Source organism: Ictidomys tridecemlineatus, chromosome 8 (assembly GCF_052094955.1).
Source record: "Ictidomys tridecemlineatus isolate mIctTri1 chromosome 8, mIctTri1.hap1, whole genome shotgun sequence".
NCBI classification, from domain to species: domain Eukaryota; kingdom Metazoa; phylum Chordata; class Mammalia; order Rodentia; family Sciuridae; genus Ictidomys; species Ictidomys tridecemlineatus.
The window spans coordinates 79,210,636-79,235,541 of record NC_135484.1 but is presented as its reverse complement, the minus strand read 5'-3'; the positions used below and the strand labels follow the sequence as shown (position 1 = coordinate 79,235,541).

Genomic DNA, 24,906 nt, shown 5'->3' with positions numbered 1-24,906 from the left:
GGGATCTATAAATTGTGGTCTGTAATTACTTTTAGATGCTGTTTGGTGGATGATGTGTTTCTTTAAGTAGTTGCCCCCCCCACATCACTTTTTTAATTTTAAGAAAAAGTTAATAACCAAAGATGTCAAACTTTAAGGAAAAATTCAGTAGTATAGTTGACATCCCACTAAGACATATAGCACATGTGTTTTATATGTTAATGAGATTTGGTTTCCCTGGCTAAGAGTTAAGCTATAGGTTCAAAAGAATCCTGCAATACATAATCAGATGCATCAGGAAGTGCAATATTAATTGTTTAAAGTTTGCCTGCCTAGTAGCTCAACCTGATTGTCTCAAAATTTGTTTTTTGGGTGGAATAGAAGGTAGAATAAGATATCATTTGAATATCCTTATAAATTACTAAAACTTTTTATTTAAAAATAAATCTACATAGTATGAAGATCCCTATTTGAACTAGGAATAATATGTGGGAAACCCCATTTTATCTTTCTGTGCAGGCATGTTCTGGTTCTCAAACTCCTGACAGTTTCTGGTGTTTCTAATTATTTGTGGTTGCTTAGTCATACCTGCCTTTTATAGATTTTTCCCCATTGAAGCTGCACTTCATGTGTTTGGAAACCTGTACTTCTTACTAAAGATGCTTTTAATTTCACCACAAACTTGCCTGCTTTGATAATTGTTCCAATGGCACTTTATTGCTTGTGGATAGAATGCCTTATAGTATTGAGCCTAGCCTACCTCCAGTAAGCCCAAGGCAAAGTCCAGGTACTTATTTGGTTTATTCTGTCAGTAGTTCTAGAACCCTGCTTCCCTCTGTCATCAATCCCATGAACCAGATGCTAATGCCTGCTTTTTGTAAGCTTTTTAATTTTTAAAATTAATGCTATGTGTTTGTATATGGAACCAAAATTAAGAAACTTAAGTTTTAATGCATACATTGGCTAATAATGTAAGTTTGGTTTAGGTACTCCTTCTCTGCCTGAGTTTTTCTTCTGTAAAATGAAGGATTTTGAAGAATAACTCAGGGTTGTACTCTAGGTTTCAAATGCTTTGACTTCCTCAGTTGAGTAAATGTGACAGACACTTTATAAGAGCTTCTTTTACTTGAACAATATACCTATTAGCTTCAAAGTGAGTTTATTCTTTTCCTTGGGTATTTCATTGTTGTCTCAGGTCCCATCACTGTGCTGCCTGATAGCATATGTTCTGGAATGGTTGCATTGGATCTGAAGGTTATCACATAGCCCACAAACACTAATTATTCATTTTAATGGTCTGCCGTGTGAAGACCCAAGTTTTTCATGTTTTAAACTATCCTCATTCGTCGAGTCTCCCCAGTTATAATACTATCTCCCATATCAGTACATAGTTTTTCTGTAATACAGATACTTTTGGTGATGTAAAGTTTATGCTCATATACAAAAAAAAAAGATTTCTTAGAAATAATGAAAATGTTTAGGTCAGCTCCTGGGCTGGAGAGGCTAAGCTTTCCTGGAAAAGCTTTTTTCATTCTATCAGAGTTGAGCTTGCTGTTAGGGTTTTATTCAGTACTCGAGTGTGACCAGCAAGTGCATGAGAGAACAAATAATTTGATTCCCAAGTCAGTTTGGTTTTAGTTGAAGTTTATTAAACTATAAGGAAGGAATGTGACTAGAATTAGACTTAGCTAAGTCCCAGGGATTTCCAAAAAGATACTTTGCTGCAGTTAGCAATATGCTTAAATAAACTATTTAGAGAAAATCTTCTTTTCTTGTTCTGATTCCTCTGAGTTCAGAAACTTCAACAGTTGGAATAACTCCTATAATATAGGAGGGGGGATTGCCCTGTCATCTTCCCTGGCTCAAGGTCAAGTCTGTTTTTAATAGGAATTGAAAATAATGTGAAATTATTATGACATGGATACCCCCAAATCAGAAATCTCTTATTATACAACTGATAATGTTGCTGTCGTTCATTGTTATAATGAAGGGATATTTTATTTTCATTCTAAGAAAATAGTATAATCATAGAATTGTCATTTTAAAATTTAATTTATTCTAAATATATACCCCAAAGGGGAAGCATTGGTAACTTTGTCCAGGAGATACATTAATGTGGCTTTTTCACTTAAAAACATTAAAATCAGTCAATTAGTTCATGCATATATTTATTCAACTGTATTTTCTAAACATTTGTAGCCTGCCCAGTTCTGTCCTTGGTCTTTGGGGGAACCAGAGAATAGAGGGTGTGGTTTCTGTCCTGAAGGAATTCACAGACCCGGTGGGGGAAATGAGATGGGAAAGGTGAAAACAGCAGTAATAAAGTACAGTTCCCAAACAGGCCCCTCCTTCAGGAACATTCTTACCAGAGATAAAATCATATAGAGTGCTGCATTGCAGGCTGTCAGATAAGGAGGAAATATGCCCGAAATTGTAAAATATGCATGTGGGAGCCTTATGCAGATGGCAGGAAGAGGAACTGAGTTAGATTTGGAGCCTTGGAAACAGTTCATGTGCCCATCTTGCTCAGGCTAGAAAGGGAGGAGCTTTGGGGGGAGGGACGGATGGGCAGCAGAAGTCCCACTTTTGAGGACAAGATAGATTCAACTTCCTGAGAGAAGCCCATGATAACAAATTCCACAGTGCTCAGCATCTCAGAGATGTTTAAAGTATCTGTTCTTATCTGTGTCCTGGAGCCTTTTGTCCCTCAGGGAACAAGGTGCTCTCTGGCAGGGAGCAACCACACCACCCACCCCATGTGATTTCAGAAGTTTTTACCTTCCTGCTTGCCTTGACTAAAATTTCTCAAAAAGCAAATAAAGAATTTTATCCTTGATTAAAGTCTCTGGGCTGAGTTAGAATTAGAGGGAAACCGGAAGTGATTTTCTACTGAAGTCCAGCTACTTAATTTTATAGAAAAGGAAGTTGGGCATAGAGCTTAAGTGGCTTGTCCTGAGATCATTTATGCTGGTCATTGTAGGGCTAAGATGTAACTGGAAACCAGATTCCTGATTCTTGAATGCATTCATTCATGAGTTCACTTGTCCATGCTTTTGTTCACGTGTTAACACTCTTACTTTACCCACATGTTAGAGATTGAACCCAGGGCCTTACACATGCAAGTCTACTACCACTGAGCTGCATCCTCCAGGCCTGTATTGATTAAATCATATGTTTGTCAAGCAAACATTGAAAACTGAGTAGCAGGCTCTGTGTTAGGTGATATTAGATGCTAGGTGTCAGCTTGGTCAGGAAAACAGACATGGCACAAATCAGTGCCTGTCTCTCTGGAGCTCAAAGATTTAGCATGCAAAATACTTAATCAAGAGGGATGAAGGACTGATTCTGGCTTGAGAGATATTTTGATGGGGGAGGGTGAAATGAGCTAGACAGCAGTATATCCCTGGTCTTATAGAGCTAACAATCACTGAGAGCAAAAGAGACAAAGAAATTGGAAGCAAAATTGAAAAATATGGAGCTTTGTCGAGGGGTATCCAGGTCTGTGACACTATTTTCAAGTGAAGGTGGGTACAATGGGGGAACACACAGAAACTATGCATATAGTTGTCTTGCTTTTTCAACTGTACAATGTATACCCACTACTTTGCATGATTGATTATTGTTTTAAACATATAATTATCATGTACCAGTCAAGCTGTTGCATCCCTATGGAGTGTATTCAGTGAAGCTGCCTTGTGTAAGGAAGCCTTAGAAAAGAGTTTTGAAGCAGTTAAAGTCAGAATATGATCGTGTAGAATAGACAAGTGTTATTTTCTAAGTTATTCTAATGCTTTAATGAACCAGTGAGAATATGTCTAGGTTCTTTTAGATCTTTAATTTGTTGGATTAATGTCATGTCACTGTCATATGACAAGGTAGTTATTTGTTGAGGTTTTACAGATGAAGAGAGCAGGGCCCCTGAGTCTAATCCTGGCAGGCAACTGACTCCAAAGCTTCTGGAGTAGTTTTAGTGGTCTACTGGTCTTGGTCCTATCCTGGGGGAATGAGAGCATCAGGAATGCCTGATAGCCTGCAAAGTGTAGGACAGTTTCACACAGAGAACTACCTCACCTAAAGTGCCAGTGGTACCTCCTGACCAGAAATAGTGCTGAAGGGCATCAGCAGAGAAGAGTGGAGTGAGATTAAAATGAGATTTATTCAAGTAGTGATCAGGAGAGGCAGGGACAAGTTAGGGGCCAAAGACAAGGATATGGTTGTAATAGAAGGTCAGGCTGAGAAGGCTTGTTTTTGTTTCCTAGGGCCACCATCAACAAAGCACCCAAAACTATGGTGCTTAAAAAACAGAAATATGTCTCACCATTTTCAAAGATAGAAGTCCAAGATAAAGGAGTTGGAAAGATTGAGTCCTTCTGGGTGCTGGGAGGCAGAATTTGTTCCATGTTTGTCTCGTAGCGTCTGGTGATTGGCTGGCAATCTTTTGCATCATTGACTTGTAGATATATCACCCTGATATCTGCCTTTATGTTAATGGATTTTCCTGTGTGCATGTCTGTGTCTGTCCCTGTATCCATGTTTCCCCTTTTATGAGGACACAGTCATATTGAAGTAGAGCCTACCCTAATGATCTCTTCTTAATCTGCAAAGATCCATATAAGGTCACATTTACAAGTTTTTGGAATTAGTACTTTAACAACTTTTTGGGGAATTTATTAAACACACAGTAGCATGCAATATGAAGGTTGAAGTAAAAAGACTAATGGAATTTCTCCCTGGAAAGACTAAAAGACTATAGGCAAATTTCTTTTCTTTTCTTTTCTTTCTTTTCTTTTTTTTGTTGTTTGTTTGTATGTTTTGTGTGTGGAGGCAGGGATTGAACCCAGGGCCTCCTACATTCTAGGCAAGTGTTCTACCACTGAGCTGCATCTCTGGCAAATTTCCTTAATCTTCAAGTCAGCAGTTGCATATCAAGTTATATAGAATTGTAGTCTACGTAAAAGCTCTTTTTATAGCAAGGGAAATTTCAAAAGGGAATACCTGACTTCAGTTTTTCTAGTATATTTTAATATTTCACAAGTTGAATGTTTTTTCCATTTTACAATAATGAAAATCCTACAATACTTATAAATATAATTTATACATTATTAAATTCTGTAATAACTTATGAATATAGAGGCCTGGATTACTTTATGACATTGGGGTCTTTTATCCAATTGTATTTGGACACATTAAATAAGCATTTAAATCCATTTGGGGAAACTAAATTTTGACAAGTTTTTATAATGCGAAGCAGAAGGTGGTTTCCACATTGCAGACAGGAATGTAATACATGAATCTTTTTCTTTTCTGTTTTTCAATTTATTATTATTTTTTTAATAAAACAGAAAAGGAGAACAGCTATTGTGAAAGACTCAACAGTTCCAGTAAGAAGCACTGTGAGCTACCTACTAAAGAATATTTTACTTTAGGTTTTCCCTAAATTTTTTTTTAAAGATAGAGTGAGAGAGGAGAGAGAGAGAGAGAGAGAGAGAGAGAATTTTTAATATTTTTTTTTTTTTTTAGTTCTCGGCAGACACAACATCTTTGTTGGTATGTGGTGCTGGGGATCGCATGCCAGGCGAGCGCGCTACCGCTTGAGCCACATCCCCAGCCCTCCCTAAATTTTAATTTATAAAAAAATTTTAATTTATAAAAAGTTCTGAAAGGAATTGTGTTTTTCTTAGTCAAGTTAGAAATGAGTGACAGAAAGTCTAGATTTACAGTGAATGTTTCACTCTTTAAAATAAAAATTGGCATGATTTTCTGATCATTACATCTGTGAAAAGTACTTGTGTTATTCAGCTTTTCTTTGCTGTGACCAAAATATCTGACAAGCACAACTTAGAGAAGGGAAAGTCTATTTTGCCTCACAATTTCAGGGATTTAGTCCATGGTTACTGAACTTCATTGATCTAGGTCCAAGGTAAGACAGAACATCATGGTAGAGGGTGTGATGGAAGAGTGCTCTTCATTCATGGTGGCCAAGAAGGAGAGAGAGAGAGAGAGAGAGAGAGAGAGAGAGAGAGAGAGAGAGAGGAGGGAATGTAATACAGGGAGGATGAACATTTCCAGGGCTTGGCCCCCTTGACCCACTTCCTCCTCCCATGCCCCACCTACCTGTACCTATAGAAACCACCCAATTAGTCCATTCAAACTAGGATGGACTGATCCTGTTATAGTTCTCATAACCTAATCATCTCAGCTCTGAATATTTCTGCATTAACGAGAAGGGGCCAGGGGAAACTCTTATCCAAATCATAACAATCTGCCCCCACCCCCTGAAAGATCAAGTCCACCTTATGGTGTACAAAGCATTAAATTCATCTTAAAGATTCCATGGTGTCAACCATTCCACCATTGCCCAAAAGTCCAAGTCCAAAGTCTTCTCTGAGATTCAGGGCAAACTTATGACTGTGACCTCCTATAAAAATCAAAAGCAAGTTGCATGTACACAATATACAGTGGCACAGAGTAAACATTTCCTTTCCAAAAGGAAGGAATGGGGACATAGAAAGAATGATCGGCACCAAAGCAGGACTACAACTCAGCTGGGCAAGCAGTTTAAGAGCTCCACCTCTGGCATCTGGGGGCACATGGTAGTGAGACGTGACTTCCAAATGGCTTGGGCAGTCCTATCCCATTGACTTTACTCTTAACCTGATTCTCTATGCAGCCAACAGCTTTTCTTGGCATAGTCTACATTACTGGCATCTCTTAATCTCTCTATTTCAGCTTTGGCCTCACTTGTATAGCTTCACGCATTACCCCCTCAAGGGTTGCTCACCCTCTCATGGGCTGCCTGAAGGGATTTTGACCCTGCTATACTTTGCCTGGCCTCCTCAGCCTTCCTTTGAAATCTCTATGGAACCCTTCATGACCCCTTAACTTCAGCATCCTACATTCCTGCAGAACCAGCACCATGTGAATGATGCCAAGGTCTATCATCAGTTTGCTGAAAAGCTAGACACCCAGAAACCATTGCTGCAGTGGCTTCTGAGTGCCTGGGTAGCTGAGTACTATAAAACAACTTCCTAGGCCTCCCTGTGTAAAAGGGATTTTGAAATTCTTCTGAAAGGAATTTTCCTTCCTAGATTCTTGAGCTTGTAATGAGTATGGTCTTACAAATTCCTGAGATGCCCTTAAGCCAACTTTCCTTTAGTTTCTGCAAAATACTGAGCATCTCTTTAGTGACTGTAATTTCTTCAACAGTCATACCTTCCTTGGCCCAGTTTTACATGCACTTTTCTGGCCAAACAGTAAATTTTGAAAATTATTCAGCTTTTCTTTTTGCTCCCAATTCTCACAGTACACCTGGATAAAGCTAATAGCAATACTCATATCACTGACCTCTGTGCTGCCTTGATATTTCCTCCCACCAGATTAATTAATCCATCACCTTTAAATTCGGCCTCATTGAAAACTTTAGGAGATGGGCAAAATATAGGAAAGTTCTTTGCCAGAATATAGAATGAGTGGCCTCTAATCCAATTCCCAGTAGAATCATTGTTCCCTTCTGAAATTTCATGAATACAGTCTTTACTGTTTGCATTCTGGTCTTCTGAGCTCCATAAGAATCACTCGTTAAGCTCTGCTTACAGCCTTTTGAGGCTTCCCTATACAAGCATCTGCAAACTTTTCCAAACTCTTCCCACAGTCCATTTCTAAAGGTATCTGAACAATATGGTTAGGTTAGTCACAGCAGTGACCCCTCTTCTTGGTATCAATCTCTGTGTTAGTCAGCTTTCCATTGCTGAGTCTATTACTCTAGACCCTAGGTGAGGCAGGAAATCAGTGGTGGAAGGGCATGGTAGAGGAAAGCTTCTCCATTCATGATGGCCTCAGAACACAGAGAAGGGAGGGGAAAGGGGTCTCAGGAGAGATAAACAGTTGAGAGCATACCTTCTCTACTCATGCCCCGCTGCCTACACTTACCACTCAGTCAGCCCATTCAAACTAGGGTAGAATGATCAGGTTTTAGCTCTTATGATCCAATCATTTTATCTGAATATTCCTGCATTATCACAGGAGCTTTTGGGGGGCACCTTATATTCAAAGCATAACAGTACTTTATTTCAAAATATAGATTTTAAAAAATGAGATCAAGAAATATGAACACAGTCTTTACTGTTTGCATTCTGGTCTTCTAAGCTCCCATGTTAAATATCAGTTATTTAAAAAGTTAGCCTACAAGCTGTAAACTCAGAAGGAGAACCTTTCAGACTTCAGCAGCCCTTCAGCAGGAACTGCTTTATTGGGTATTATTATAGCTGCATAGTTAGAATCTTTAAGGTTCTGATTTCAATCACATTCCATATTCACTATTTTTCTTTGATTAATTTTATATTACACTGTTTTTCCAGAGTATAAAACAGTACCTGAGCTTTTCGATTTAGAAATTTAATGAAAATTTTCTTTTTTTCTGTTGCAATGGTCTGGATGTGGTTTTGTTTCCCAAAGGCTCTTGTGTTGGAAGGTTGGTTCCCAGTGTGTTGATGTCAGGAGGTGGTGGAACCTTTAAGAGGCGGGGCTTGTGGGAGTGGTTGACTCACTGGGAAAGCTGCCTTCAGACCTGTTAGCTTCTGAGAGAGGGGTTATTATAAAAGAGCCAACTAGGCTTGGTGGCACATCCATGTAATCCCAGTTACTCAGGAGGCTAAGTCAGGAGCTGACAAGTTTAAGGCCAACCTCAGCGACTCAGGCCACAAGACTTAGTAAGATCTTGTCTCAAAATAAAAAATAAGAAAGGCTATGAATATGGATCAGTGATAAAGCACCCCTAGATTCAATCCTTAGCACCAAAATAAACACATACATAAACGAATAAATTAATAAATAAAAGGGCAAGCTTGACTTCTCCCTGCTGTCTGGCTTCCTGTCTTACCATGTATTATCTCTCTCTCATGTGCGCTTCTACCATTAAGCTATCAGTCAGATGTGACAAAACCGAGGGGCCCTCACTAGAGGCTGAACTCAGAGGGCTGCCTGGTGTTGGGCTTTCAACCTTCAAACCTATGTGTTAAATAAACCTTTTCCTTATATATTACTCAGCCTCAGATATTTTGTTATAGCATGGAAAATGGACTAATCGATCTGTGAAAAGACAAATTAACTTCTAAGAAATGTTTTCTATTCCTGATTGTGTACAATCTTCACTTTTGGGTCTCTTTGTAGTTGTAGTGTAACATGTCCTTAAGCCTTTCTGTTTAGGGTTGTTTTAGACAGTGACCAACATGTACCATTACCTACTTCTTTTGGTGGGGGGTTGGGGTGCCTGTGAGGGAGGAAGGAAGGAGTTTGGGGGTTGGTATTCCAAACAGCTAGAAACTGACAGGCTAGTTTAAGGCAGTGCAGCCTCTCTTTGTCTCCCACTTTTAATAGCCTTATCTGGTTTTATCTGCCAGCACAGGCTAATTACTCAGGAACTGGACTGTGGTAATTTGCAGGATTAGTATTGTTACCTCTTATATATTTGATTGGGGTTCCTCCAAAACTCTAAAAGAAATCAACTGAGGAAAAGCATTAATTGAGTGTTTCTTTCTGGATGCATGACAGATTTGCTGTAGGACCGAAAGTTGGACCTGCTTACCATGCTTACCATGCTTACCATGGGGCTCCACCTACCTACAAACCTAGGTACTTTGAGGCTTGTGCAGACTCTGTTACAATTTGGTTGGTCCCTCTGTTTCCCTTTAGCAACATTGAGAACCTATTCCTGAGGGGATCTGATTGGAACTGGCTCAGTATCTGGCAGAACCAAACAGGGGTGGGTTTCCTGGAAGAGGAGGAGGTATACATCAGGGTGTGTCTGCTTTGTTGTGGACTTTTGTGAATCTCCTGCCAGCAGAGCTTCCGAGCTTCCGAAGCAGAAGTGGAATGTTGGCTGTGACTGAAGGCAGAGGGTTCTAATTATTTCAGGATGTGTTTTCCATTTCTCTGGATAATAGCCCAAATCTGGATCTAGTGGCTATAGGAGTGTAGGGCGGAGACTCAGAGACCAGTTAGGTAACTTGCTTGACAGGTCAGTTCAGTGGTATTTGGTGAATGCAGTATAGAAGTCAGCAGCTATTGCTGCATACCAGTCTGATACTGAAAACAACAAAGCAAAACAAAAAGCCCAAAGCAACAACAACCAGCATAACTTTTGATTTAGTTTGTTTTTCTTCTGTGGGTTGCACCAGGAGTGGGAGTGTGGCCTTCCTCATTCATGACATTCCTGTGTGGATTGGAGCTCACTGGTTCTCTGCTTTAATTATTATGTTTCCTTATGGAGATTAAAATGGGAATTGGCCACCTCCAATTGGCCTATACCCTCAATTGACAGGAACTTTGAATTACACTTCCCTTTTATGATGAATAAACTACTTACTAGCCAGAACAGGTGTTTAGGTTAAGTATTTGCTGATTTATTTGATTCTGGAGAAAGTTTCTATTCTGTTACCTGCAATGTGCTAACTACTATGAAGATGGTCATAGTCTTGCTATATGTTATACCTGGTTTTACTCAATTTATTTATTTATTTATTTATTTATTTATTTATTTATTTATTTATTTATTTATTTATTTATTTATTTATTTGGGGGATATTGGGGATTGAACTTAGGGAGACTCAACCACTGAGCCACACTCCTACTTGTGTCCCATCTATGAGACAGATGTTATTGAAGGGCAGTGCACTTCATAACGAAGGTAGAGGTGAGTTGACATCCTGGCTCTGACACTGATGAAGGGCATGATCTTAGGCAAGTAACCAGCCACTTTGGGAAAATGGGATTGGAATACACCTTATACATAGGATTGCTGTGAGACTGGAGTGAATGAATGAGGCCAGGTAGGCATTCAGCAGAGTGCCAGGTGCACAGTGAGTACTCAATTATGTCACCTTTTATTCCTGTTATGTCATCATCACTGTCTTTAGTAGTAGCAGTAATAGCAGTAAAAAAAAAAAATTAAGGCCTTGAACTGTTTAAGAGCTTTAATCATCCAAAACATTATGTATATATAGTACATAGTACTTGTTAAGCTGAGGATACAATCTTGTGTAATTTTAGGAGAGTTTTAGTAAATTTTAAGTATAACATGTTTTCTACTTAAACTTGAATTAATAAGAAATTACAACTTAAGCATGCCATCCCCCAAACATACCACTTACAGATCACAGCATGCTGTGTATAAGCCCTCAAGATCATATTTATTTATTACCTGCAATGTTCTTACTACTGTGCAGATGGTCACAGTCTTGCTTTATGTTATACCTGGTTTTATTTTATTTATTTCTGTATTTTTGGGGTACTGAGGATTGAACTCAGGGACACTCAACCACTAAGCCACATCCCCAGCCCTATTTTGTATTTTATTTAGAGACAGGGTCTTACTGAGTTGCTTAGTGCCTTGTTTTTTTGCTGAGGCTGACTTTGAACTCATGATCCTCCTGCCCCACCCTCCTGAGCTGCTGGGATTACAGACATGTGCCACCATGCCCAGTGTCATGCCTGGTTTTAGAGGTCTGGCTTGATTTAAAGTTTTCCAAACTTGGCAATTAGATTTTTTCCCAAATGACAGCTTTGACTGTGGTCTGGGAGGAGGTCTTGGAGTTTTGTCTGAGATCAGGAGGGGAATGATGTGATTGATGGTTGGTGCCTGCTCTGGCACCCAGAGGAAGCAGAATCAGATCTTATACCACACACATGCTATCCCTGTTGTAAACAGTGCATTTGGACTCTGTCTTTTAAATTCATGTAATGAATATAGAATATTTAGAGTCCCTGAGTAACAGCTAAGAGGAATATGAGATACTAAGTGGAATTGATGGATGATATCCTTTGCAAACATTCACAGTTTGCGCACACTTCAAATTGGGGATGTGGGATAGCAGAAAAGGACCAGGATTTTTTATATTTAATGAAGATGAGTGGTACTTCCCAGAATCCTCACGGTGAAATTAAACACCGAATTTTGACTGCTTATGGAATGAAGGGTAGGCACATTCACATCTGGCTATGAGCAGGTACCTGATTAAAGAGGTAAGGGGGTTTGTGGGAAAACGTGGTGGAGACAGGAAAAGGAGAAAGATACCTGGAATATGTAGACTCATTGTGTTGACACTTGGAGCATTGAAAGGGCAGGTTAATAATAATTCTTTACCTGTACTGAGCCAGGTGGTAAGATTTTCTTATTGGTTATTTAACCCTTAAATTGCCCTGCAGTTATACACATTTTACAGATGAGAATATTGAGGTATAGGTGCATAAGTTTAATGCCAGGATTGTTCTACTCAGTGTTGGATCCTAGGTTTTATTTTGCCTTCTAATTTTGTGTCCTGTGCTTTTCCCTTTATACCACATTGTTTGGAAGAAGAGCCCCTGACCAGAGACCCGTGAGATCTTAGGTTGCACTAATCCAACAGATAGGCTAGAAAGACAGTGTGTGAGCTCATGCTAAAAAATGGGGATAGGGCAGAATTTCCAAAGGAGCAGTTCCAGGAGTTCTACTGGGCTGTTGAGCTGGTAATTGTAGGCAGTGTCCTTCAGGCAGGTGAAAACAATGGCTTTGCTCCTGCAGAAACTGGGAAAAGCCAAAAGGAATGTGATTTAAAATGGAAAGCTAACATTTCACTATATAGGAAGTACTAGGGCACTCTATGTTATTTATATTCCTTAAAGTAACTAAATATAGTAGTCATTCATTTCTTTTCTGCAGAGTAGGAAACCAAACCTTCAGATAACTTGCTTTATCACAGATCCCAAGAGGCCCATTGCCAACCTCTTCCTATCATCCATGTCTCAGAGAAAGAAATCAGAGATTAGAAGAAAATGAGAATGGGCGGTGCTCCCAAGAGACTGTTTAATGTTTTGTTGTGTGTCCTGAAACTAAAGGTTTGCTGTGCCTAGAATGTGATTCTCCTTTTGTTTGTGATAAATTTGGGTAGAACTGACTTGATGTGTTAAACTGGAGTGAATGGATGGGATGAGAGGATAGGAGGGCAATTTGGGAATGGAAAGATTGGCTGGGGGGGGGCTGAAACCCAGAGATTAGGTTGAGGTAGAAGTATGTACTACACTGGGACATTTGGGACAAGGTGCGATATGCTGGGACAAGTGGTGGTGGGGGAGATTTGTGTCCTTATCCTTTCCATGTTAGATCTTAGGTTCCTGAGACAAAGAGCTGATCTTCATGGGCTGATCATTCCCTATTTTCTACTCTGAAAAACAAGTACTTTTGGGGGTGGAAGGAGTTTATCAGTATGTTGCAGTCTAAGGTGGGAATTCAATGCAAGACAGAGAGAGTAGAAAGTGGAAGGCCAGAGTCCAGACTGTTGGTGACTGGAGGGCCTGGCAGAGTGCGGACAGCCTCCAAGGGTAAAGGGAAAGAAGCAGTTTTAAAAACAACAATATTCATAACTAGTTTTTAGAACCAATATTAATATTATTGGTCATTACACACACACACGCGCGCACACACATACACGAAGGCAGGAAGCATACAGGAATGGTAATTAAACTGCTGTTTATAAACTTCATCTGCCTAGTTTAATTATTCCTGGATTCTTATGTTTTATTTATTGTAAACCATTTCTCTTTTTAAGATCAGATTCTTTACCTGCAATTTACTCTCAGAGCCTCAAAAACTTGGGAGATAAGAAATTTGTGTGGTACAGGTGAGGCGATACATGGAAAGAATGTGGACTTTGGTAGCAGAAAGACCTGGGTTTGAATTGTGGTTCTGCTATTCTAAATGAGCAAGGAAGCTGAACAAGTCCTTTCACTTCTCTGGATGTCATAACTACTATTTGTAGAGTCATCGAAACTTGATGATAATGATAGCCGTTATTATTATGAGTGTCATTTAAATGTAATACAGCAATCATTCTCCATTTTTTGTGACTTTTTAATTTTAAATGAGCTATTAAGATTGAATTAAGGAAAAAAATTGCTCTGATAATCAGATAATAGATCCTGAGTTAGAATGTAGACTGAGGAAGACCCCAAACTGACATTGTTTATTAAGGTGAGTGTAGAATAGAAGTTATAATCTGGTTGTAGAGTCTAAAAACCTCTCTTTGGTGAATGAATGCAGGATTTTGAAAATTTTGAGCAAATGTATTTTAAATGCTAAAGGATACTTGTCTCTCATACAAACATGATCTGGATATCCGACTGAGATGTCTGGAGATCTCTTGATTTGACTCCATAGATTCGCCTATTCAGGATATTTCATATAAATAAAATCAGACAATTGAGACCCTTTATGTCTGGCTTCCTTCACTTAGTATGTTTTCAAGGTTCACTCATTTTGTGGAATGTATTGACATTTCATTCTTGTTATGACTAATATGCTAGTGTATGAATATACCACATTTTATTTGTCCATTGATGATGAATAATTTGGGTTGTTTCCACTTTTTGACCATTGTGAATAATGCTACTATGAACATTTGTACATAGTTTTGTATGAAAATATGTTTTCACTTTCCTTATCTAGGAGTAGAATTGATGGTTCATATGCTAAGTCTGTGTTTTATGGCTTTGAGAAACTGCCAAATTGTCTTCCAAAGTGGCCATTTTATTTTACACTTGCATTAGCAATGTATGACATCCTTGCCAGCCCTTGTTTTTGTCTGTGTTTTTGAGGATAGTCATGTTAGTGGACATGTATTGGCATTTCAGTGTGATTCTGATTTGCATTTCTGTAATGACCAATGATATTAATATTATTTTTAAAAACTGGTTATGATTATTATTGCTTTTAAAAAGGATCTCATGTAGCTCTGAAGTTAAATTTTTCTTCCATTCCACACACAGATATTAATCACATGTTTTGAAAATTAATTCAGTTAATCAGTTTCTATGTATCTATGAGTACCTTCTAATTTCCAGTGTTCAGCCATGTTCAGGATACAGAGTGGGTAGGTATTTGGTATGATCTTTCCCCTACCAACAACTCATAATTGGATGAGGAGAAAAGATAAATGGATGATGACATAGGGCCATATGGGATGTACTCCCAAAATTGTACTTACAGGATAGGATGTACCTGTAGGTTTGTCACAAGGGCAGATTTATTTGTTTGAGGTGAGAGCAGAAAAAGTTATATACATAGCTTAAATAGAAAAATAACTTCTCTTGAACAAGATTTCACTTCAATAAAAGGCTCCAGTGGGAAACAAAAAAGACTTCTTTGTTTTCAAAATGTTTTGTATGAGCTTGTGAACTGTAACAGGTATTTTCCATGGCTTTTTGCTTTTTTTTTTTTTTTTTGGTCTGTGGAATAAATTTGGTTTGTTTATTCGTGCTGCCCTTTGTTTTAGACTTGAGACTCCTTTTTTCATTTGTGTGTATTTTAGTAGTTTGAGAGCAAGACAAATGGGTACTCTATGGTTAGTTTCACACTGATTTTTTTAAATACTAAGCTTGGTTCTAGGAGATAATTAACAAGGATGAGATGATTAATAATATATGTTTTAAATTCCTTTTCTGTAAAAAGAAAAAAAAAAGACATCATCATCCTGTTAACAAGATTAGTCTCTGTGTTAGGGTCAAACAAGGTTGGAAAAACCTCATTGGCCCTACAGAGCTTATGGCTTCCAGGCCTCACTGTGGGCCTGGCAGTGTGGGCCCTCTGATCTGCTTCTGGTCTGCCTTTGCAACCTTTTCAGTCTCTTCCTTAGGCTGCTCTGTAAATGCACATGTTTCCCCCACTCCTCTGTGTCTTTTCTGATGCCCATTTCTTGGCTTTGTCTGTGTTCACCCTGTATCACAACTAATCACAGTCCCTGCTCCCTTCAAAACCCAGTCCAGGGTCATTTCCCCATGAAATGTTCCCCTTTCACTTCCCTTCTTTTTCACTCTCCAAACACAATCCTCTTCCTCTACCACTCCAGGACAGCCTTTGGGATGGCTTCCTGGTAGAGGAAGAGCACTGTGTTTGGAGAGTGAAAAAGGCCTGGGTACTTTCCACCCTTGGTTGTGTGAGTTCTGAGTTCTTCAAGGTTAGGAGCTGTTCCATTAATCTTTATATTCTCCCAAGTTTCCTATTACAATACTTGGCATGTAATATTTTATTGAATGATTGCAAGAGAAATACTGTTTCTATAGTTTCCATATCACAAATAAAAAACAAATCAAAAGAGGAACAGGAATGGAGTTTATAGATAGAAGTCGTCTTTGAAAAACGTCTAGGCTTTGAGGGATATGATTTGTTTTACAACTTCTTTAAACCTAGAGGCATAAAGAATTTATGTTATGAGGATAATTTTATTGTATTATTACTTCTGTTTAGATATCAGACTCCTAGAACCCCCCATGGAATGAAGCAGGGTGAGTGATTATATATTCAGAGTACATCCTTCAGGGTAGGGACTTTTCAGGAAGAAGGTGTCCTCAAAGCCCCAGGGAGGGAGTCAGGGTGGGAAGAGCACAGAAGTGACAACTGCCTTGTGAAGGCAGATCTGAAGAACTCTAGTTTGGGGCTCTGTTGGTGTAAACTAAAACAGCAGACATTTACACTTAAATTGGCTCTGAGAATGTCAGTACACCACATCAAAGTGCAAACGTGGAGTGTCATGATGATTCTTGGCCCAGAACAGATTAAATCAGGTTTGGCCTGGGTGGGTGTGAAGCACTGTGCTTAACAATACAGAACAAATGGGGTACACATTTTAGAAGGATTTCTAAATTAAAAATGGTTTAAAATAAAATGTAACAATAAATTTGTGTTTAAAGGTGTGAGCTTCAACTGTACAGAAAGGCTCCGTTTCTGGTTCTAGGACAAGGTACTTCTTTGCTCCTAACTTTGCCCCCTGTGTTGCAACTCCTTTTTTGCCTTCTATTCTTTCTCTTTCCCCCTTTGTAAAATACCTCCCACATTCTCCCCATCCTTGGAGCTGTTCACTCTGTGCTCCTTCTCTTGACATTTCTGGTGCTGTGCTTTCTGTTCTTTGCTTGCACATCTGCTGGAGGCTTGCTGTCTGTCCCCCATGCACCTTCTCTGCAGGGTACCTATCTCTCGCTGGCCTGGCTCTACAGGCTGGCCTCTCTTAGAGCCAGTTTCATATTGAAGTCACTTGTTGGCATGCCCTATGACCATACACAGCATCAAATTAGAGGCCTAATTTGTTACCTGTATTTCCTAGGGCAGCATTTAGCATGTCACAGGTCTTATAAATGGCTTGTTAAGAGAGTGCTCTCTACCTTTTGAAGAGATTTTGTTTTTTCATTCTGCTGGCTCTTATTCATTCATCCTTTCTCTTTCCTTTGTTAATTTTAATTTCTCCACTTTTTCTTTTGGATCAGGGTGAAATGGAGAACTATATGGCTACAGATACAGAGGAACTTGAGGTAGAGACCAGAATTTGGAAACACTCTTTAAGAAGCAGATTCATATCTGGAATGCAAGTGTTAGGGTCATCTGCAAGAAGGGCAAGTGTACATAGATTTGAGAAAGATACAAAGCCTTCCAGCTACATTTGATAAGGATGGAAATAGCACAGAGTGTCCAGCTGAAGTTAAGACAGTTGTAATTTTCATGGACAGGACACACTGGCATTGCAGAGTAATTCAAGGAGGAAGGAGCTGGTAATGTGGTGAAGCCAAGACAGGAGGCAGGGCCACAGAAGGCAGATAAGAGCTTTCAAACTTTGTCTAAGGTATGTCATCTTATGCCTACTTTGAAAATGTATATATAATAAGTTATATAATTACACATTAAATAAAGTATAATTCAAAATGATCTGCTGTCCTCCAAATTGTTTTTCAAATGTAAACAGTAGTTGTTAAATCATCTCTGGAGTCACTTTTCATACAGTTGAGGTCTGACTGATACAGAAATGGCAACAACATATTCCTAAACACAGTGTTGTGAGCACCACCTCTGGACATTGATAAAAGCACTGCCTTTGGCTGAAGTCCTGTAATTTGTATCCATGGAAAATACTGTACTCAGCAGGATTTCCTCCTTACTGCAGGGATTTTTGACTATTATAGCAAGTTTTGCTGGAACAGCTTTTCTACAAAGTATCCTCTAATTAACAGGAAGCACATACATGAGGAGTTGTATATAATTTTGAGAGAAAATCTTGCCAAATAGTGGCATCGTAAATTCATATCTTATGCTTGACTGACTTTTTTCTTTAGGAAATAAACATGTAATCTTTACAGAAAATGTAAAAACAGTAAAATTCAACACCCACATCTTTCATTTCATGTTTCTGCTAAAGTTTTATTATGGCCTCACATTACCAAGTGATGCAAGTTTTTTAAAAAGCGTAGACTAAAAGTAGTTTGTTAATACTTCTGTTGATGGAGAAACTAGTTAGAGCCATTACACTGCATCACACAGGTGGGAAAGGACATAATCATCTGCTGGTATGTGATGAGCAGCTTCTCCAAAGCCACACTACTACTGAGACCCATGGGGGTTCCAATGGGGTGCTCATGTTGTTTTCATTTTCCAGAGGAATTTATGGCTAAGTTGAGGAATGAGGCACAGACTTATGTGACTATTATTGTTTTAATTTTTTAAATTTTTTGATACTATGGATTAAATGCAGGGGGACTTTATCTACCATTAAACCACATTTCTGCCTCTATTTATTTATTTATGTATGCGAAGTTGCCCAGGCTGGTCTTGAATTAGTGAGCCTCCTGTCTCAGCCTCCCAAATAGCTGGGATTATAGGTGTACACCACTATACCTGGCCACAATCATTAGTAAATAGTGCAAAGTTGTCATTAAAAGCTAGGTTCCCGTGACCATGGAGATGTGTGTGTGTGTGTGTGTGTGTGTGTGTGTGTAAATAGGAGTTTGGTGAAGGATATGATCCTTAAGGGCAGTGGTTAGCAATATTGTGTGTGTATGTGGCGGGGTGGGGGAGGATACAGAACCTTGAACTCAAGGACAATCTACCACTTTTTTTTTATTATTACTTTTTTTAAATATTGAGACAGGATCTTGCTAAGTTTCCTAGGTGGCCTTGAACTTGTGATCCTCCTGCCTCAGCCTCCCAGGTTGCTGGGATTACAGTGTGTGTCACTCTCCGAGGCTAGCCTTGTCACTATTGACATTTTGAGCTAGATAACTCCTGTAAAGGGTTATCTTGTATATCCTGTGATGTTTGACAGCATTGCTTCTGTCTACCAGCTGCCTGTAGCAGTTCTGGCAATGATCAAAAATGTCTGTAGATGTTGCCAAGTATCTCCTAGGAGAGCAAAGTCACCCCCAATTGAGAAACCCTGGAACTGCTTCCTGGGGTATAGTTGAGTGCAGTCTGAGTCTTGGAGAATAAATAGAACTTGGATAGGAAGGGTGGGTGATGTGGAGGTTATATTAGTTGAGAAGAACCATTCAAGTAAAGACCCAGAAGAATATCTAGAGGAGTGCTACTGAAGTGTGGACCATGCATGAAACTATGTGTGACAATTGTGGATAATCACTGGGAAACTCTTAAGGCAACTGTACAGAGTAATTTTATGTCTATCAACTGCAAAAGACTTTTATTTTGTGTATCTTTGTTATTTTGTATTTCTAGAGATTCTTTTTCTTGTTTTATAAAAATATCTTTGGAATATTTAAATTAAAACATCACCAAACTGGTCTTTTGTCACTGAGACTGAGAGAGGCTGTGATGAGCCTGAATGTCAGGTGCACAGTAGGGAAATAAGATAGGTTAATTATGTCCAGATGGAGCTTGAGGTCAGAGTGGAGATCTAAGTGTTCGACACATCTTGGACCTGGTATATAAATATTTTTAGGATGAATAAATGTCTGGAAAACCTCCAAGCAGAGGAGAAAGGACCTAGGAGTAAGGAAGGTGCCAGCAGTAGCTGTTGTGGAGATGGGAGTGACTTTTAGTAGGGTATGTTAATGTCAATTAACCTGTCTCTGTGATTTTAGTCTTCTAGTCACCTGATTATTTCTATTTAGAAGCATTTTCTATTCACTTAACCTTGGGCCATAATCCTGAATTGATAATGGCCCATTTGATGCTGTCATTTATGCATTTAGGACCTCATGTGTCAAATTATGTACTTGTCTCTTGAGATTGTAAACACTTTTTAATATCTTTCACACAAAGCACTTTTTGTGATTATTTGGTATTTCTTATAGCTGTCCCTTAAATAAAAATAAATAAAGGATATTGTATTTTGGTTCATTTGCTTCCTCTTAGAGTAGGAAATGGTCTGTGTCCTTGGCATTGTTTCTGTAGTGGTGTAGGTGGATGGTGACCACTGGTGTGAGACTGGGAAGCCTGTAGCCATGGGCCTGTGCACATCTTCTTTAGAATCTTTAGGGAGCTTGAGTTTGCTGAGACTCTGTCACCTACCTACCTTCCTACCTTCCTTTCTTCCTTTCTTTCATTCGTTCGTTCATTCTTTTTCCCAAGACATATCCTTCACTAAATTAATTGTCTGATGAAACAAAATACAATACTCTGCAGAGAAAGATAGCTGTGTTTTGTACTGGAAGTCAAATGGATGTGTATATAAATATGTAGGATGAATACTTCAGAAACAAACCCAGATATACATATTATATTAGGTAATACCTAGATTCAGTGGTATTTAAAAGGGAAACATAAAACACCTTAAGATGATAGTGACTTCAAGCTCTATGTGATATTTTCTTCAGTATTTAGTATTCAGTAAAATCTTTCTAGATAGAAGAAGCAAGAATGTATGGCTCATAATCAAGAGAAAAATATTATTAATAGAAACAGTAAAAGATCACCCAAATTATATGGTTAATAGGGACTTTATTATTGTTATTTTAAAATATATTCATTTTTATTTATTTATCTATTTATTTATTTATTTACTGGGTACCAGGGATTGAACTCAGGGACACTTGACTACTGAGCCGTGTCCCCAGCCCTATTTTGTATTTCATTTAGAGACAGGATCTCACTGAATTGCTTGGCACTTTGCTTTTGCTTAGGCTGGCTTTGAACTCGAAATCCTCCTGCTTCAGCCTCCTGAGCCACTGGGATATAGCTGTGTGCCATTGCACCCAGCAAAATTTCATTTATTGACACATAAAAATAATACATATTTATGGAGTACCATGTGATGTTTCAGTACATGTATACACTGTGATATATTCAGGATAAACCTGTCTCCTCAAGTGTTTATTCTTTACATGTGGTGAAACAGTTAGAATCTTTTAGCTTTTTTGAAACACATAGTACATTATCATCATCTGTAATCATCACTGTGTAATATACCACCAGACTTATTCTTCCCGTCCAACTATAGCTCCATTGATCAACCTTTCTCCATTTTTCCCTCCTCACTGATCTCCCTAGCCTCTGGTAACCATGCTCCTACACTAAACTTCTGTGTGACCAACTCTTTTTTAGACTGCATATACAAGTGAGATTGTGTGGTCTTTCTGTGCATGGGTTATCAACTTAACATAATGACCTCTAGCTCCAACCGTGTTGTGGCAAAGAATAGGATTTCTATTTTCTTATGGTTGAATAGTATTTTATTGTATATGTGTACCACATTTTCCTTATTCATTTATCAATTGATGGATACTTGGATTGTTACCATTTCTTACTATTATGAATATAGTGCTACAGTAAACATGGGGGTGCAGATCAGATGTCTCTTTGACATACTGATTTAATTTCCTTTGGACAGGTACCCCGTAGTGGCATTGCTGGATCATATGGTCATTCTATTTGTAATTGTCTTGAGGAACTCCAATCTGTTTTTTATAATGATTGTAGTAATTTACATTACCACCTTATTATTTAAGCATTACCATTTTTACACATCTTTATTAGCACTTATTATCTTTTCATTTTGAAAATAGCTATTCTAACTGGAGTGAATGATATCTATCTTGTTGTGGTTTTGATTTGGATTTTCCCAGTGATTTTTGAGCATTTTTTTTCATTTATCTGGTGACCATTTATATATCTTCTTTTGAGAAATATCTTTTAAGGTTTACTGCCCATTTTAAAATCAGTTTATTTGTGGGTTTTTTTTTTGCTTTAGAATTGTTTGAGTTCTTTGTATTTTGTAGATATTAACCCTGTCAGATGTGTAGTTCGAAAATATTTTTTCCCATTCTGTGGGTTGCCCCTTTGCTGATTATTTCATTTGCTGTGTAGAAGTTTCTTAGTTTGTTTTGTAGTAATTTTTAAAGTTTGTAATCCCATTTGACTATTTTTACTTTTGTTTTCTGTGCTTTGGGGGACTTTTCTAAAATAACCTGCCCATTTCAATATCCTGAAGCATTTCCCCTACATTTTCTTCTAGTAGTTGTATAGTTTCACTAATTCAAGTCTTTAATACATTTGGAATTGATTTTTGTAAACAGTGAGAAATAGTTTTATACCTTACATGAGTGTTAAGTTTCCCCAGCACCATTTATTGAAGAGACTGAACTTTCTTCAGTGCATGCTCTTAGCACCTGTTTTGAGGATAATTTGGCTGTAGATGCCTCAGACTTTATTCTTTTCTATTGGTCTGTGTGTCTGTTTCTTTACTAAAACCATGCTGTTTTGATGACTAATTTTTTGTAGTATATTTTGAAGTCAGATAGTATAATGCTTTCTGGTTTGGCTATTGTTTGTTTGGTTTTTGGTTCCATACAAATTTTATGATCGTTTTTCCTAGTTCCATGAAGAATGTCGTTGGTATTTTGTTAAGGATTGCATTGAAGCATTGAGTCTGTTGGCACTGAATCTGTTGGTTTCTTGATACTACCAACCCATGAATATTTTGCTTAGGCATGAATATGGATTGGATTTCTTTGACCACATCAAGCATAATATTTTATATTATGTGTCCAATTATTTCAATCTGATGTGCTTTTGACATTTTCCCCCCATTCCTACTTTTTTTTTTTTTTTTGCAACTCTGGCTCATGATGCCATGTGTTATTTCTTAAAGTGCTTAATTTTTGAATATTCTTCCTTCCTACTGTCTCAAAACGAATTGCTCTAAGTAATATATAGAGCTTTAGGCTTTTTCCCCCATTTGTCATGAAATGTATGAAATTCAGACCATTCATCAGAAAGGGGAAGTAGATGTTGGATTGCTTCTTAGAAGATCTGTGTTCCAGTTTTGACACCTAATACTTACATACTGAATTATTTGTGGTACATTACTAACCTCTCTGCATCTGTTGTTTTATCTTGTCAAATAATTAGGTTGTTAGGTCATTAAATGGCTGTGGGATGAATGACTGGTTTCAGGAACATGGTCTAGGCAGTGGCAACTTCACATCCACTGTTTCTGCAACTTCATTATCTACAGAGGTACTGTGCAAATTACCTTAGAATTAAAGAGACATAGCATATATTACCTCCTTCCAGAATTTAAAATTACTTATCTAGATAAGACCCAGTAGCTCTTAGACAGTAGCAGAATGAATACAAGGTAGCATATTCTTTGGTAGTTGAGAGGAAGTAAGTGAAGAATATTCTGGACTGGGGCAGTATTATGTGAGAGGTAGGCTCTAAGTTGAGTTTTGTAGGGAGAGCAGCACTTAAATATTAAGAGGGCAAGAGGACATTTGAGGCAAGGTGACTGGAGACAATCAGTGAAGATTTCTGGGGCACAGTCACTGTAGTGAGGAAGTGAGTATAGGGAAGGGAGGAGTGGGAGGAGATTAGATGGAGAAATTGATTGGAACTGAGTTGTGATAAGCCTTAAATGCCAGGCTTAGAGTGAGAACTTCATTCTGTATTTAGAGGGCTCTGGAAGGTTTTAGGCCAATCAAATGATATATAAACGAAATTTCAAGATATTCATCGATATATAGAATAACCAGGAATGGTATATTATTTGGGTCCTGTTGGGAAAGAGATGGCATAGAGATGGCATATGCAACAGAACAATTAAGAGGAACTTAAGAAAGAATAGACATGAAGTCAAGAAAAGATTTGGAAAGCATTCCAGGGGTAGCAGCTGCAAGTTGGGGAGGGAGGTGTGACTATTGGACAGGGGTGACTGAGCCATGTATGCTTTATCGTCCAGCTGGCTTGCTCAGGCTTCTTCACTTGTTGGTGTTCTCCCAATCCTTACAGCAGAAAGAGTGCAAGAAGCCCTAAGTGATTTTCAGGACTCTGCTTACATGAGACTGGTGAATACACCACTGACCAAAGAAAGTCCCAGGACCAATCCAGATTCAAGGGGTGGAGAAACAGACTCTAGTTTGAGGAGTTGCAGGGTCTCCTTGTCAGGGTGTAGGTGAGCAGAGAGGGAGAACTTTAAACTTAGCACAATGTATGAAACAAGAAATAATATTTTCACCGATCTTTAAGATTAAAAAATAAAAGAAAATTTCAACTGCTACTTATTTTAAACATGGTTGATATGAAGTTCTGTGGCTTAAAATTCATATTTTATTCACTTTGTGAAAAGTTAGGGTACTCAGTGGGGAAGAAATTTACCTTTAAAAGGTAAGAATACTTGCTGTGATATGATCACACTGTGATATAGTTTTACTAAAAATCAAGTAAATTCCCCAGGTCTTTCCAGTGAATAAGTGGATGGAATTTATGTGCAGTTTTGTTTGACAGTGTGTATATTGTGGCACAGGACTGAGAATCTTTGTTGTTGTTTTAAAATTTCTATTTTTGTTTCTGTCCTGTGTTTCCTTTTCTGGACAAACACTGATGAGGAACCCCTAAGGTGGCCTGCTGTCATTTCTCCAACTTGTTCATTAGTCAGTTAGATCCACTAAGCCAGAGGTGAAATGAATTAGACCTACAATTAGACCTACAATTCATTAAAAGTGTAATTAGTGTTACAAGAAATAATTAAGAGCACAGTGAAAATGTATACAAAGGAAAGACCTTACCTAACCTGGGTGCTTTTGTCAGGGAAGATTTACTTGAGAGGGGCTTGTAAGACTGAGGTCATAAGAAAACAGATTGAGTTACCTAGGCGAGGGCGGATACACTGGGAAGGGATTTCATGG

General features: G+C 38.3%; 1 protein-coding gene across 3 annotated transcripts in view; it reads left to right on the top strand.

The window, feature by feature from the left end:
- Positions 1 to 24,906, top strand: part of LOC120889078 (SH3 domain-binding glutamic acid-rich-like protein 2) — a 167,663-nt gene that overhangs the window by 93,827 nt on the left and 48,930 nt on the right. The gene's annotated exons all lie outside the window — the stretch shown is intronic.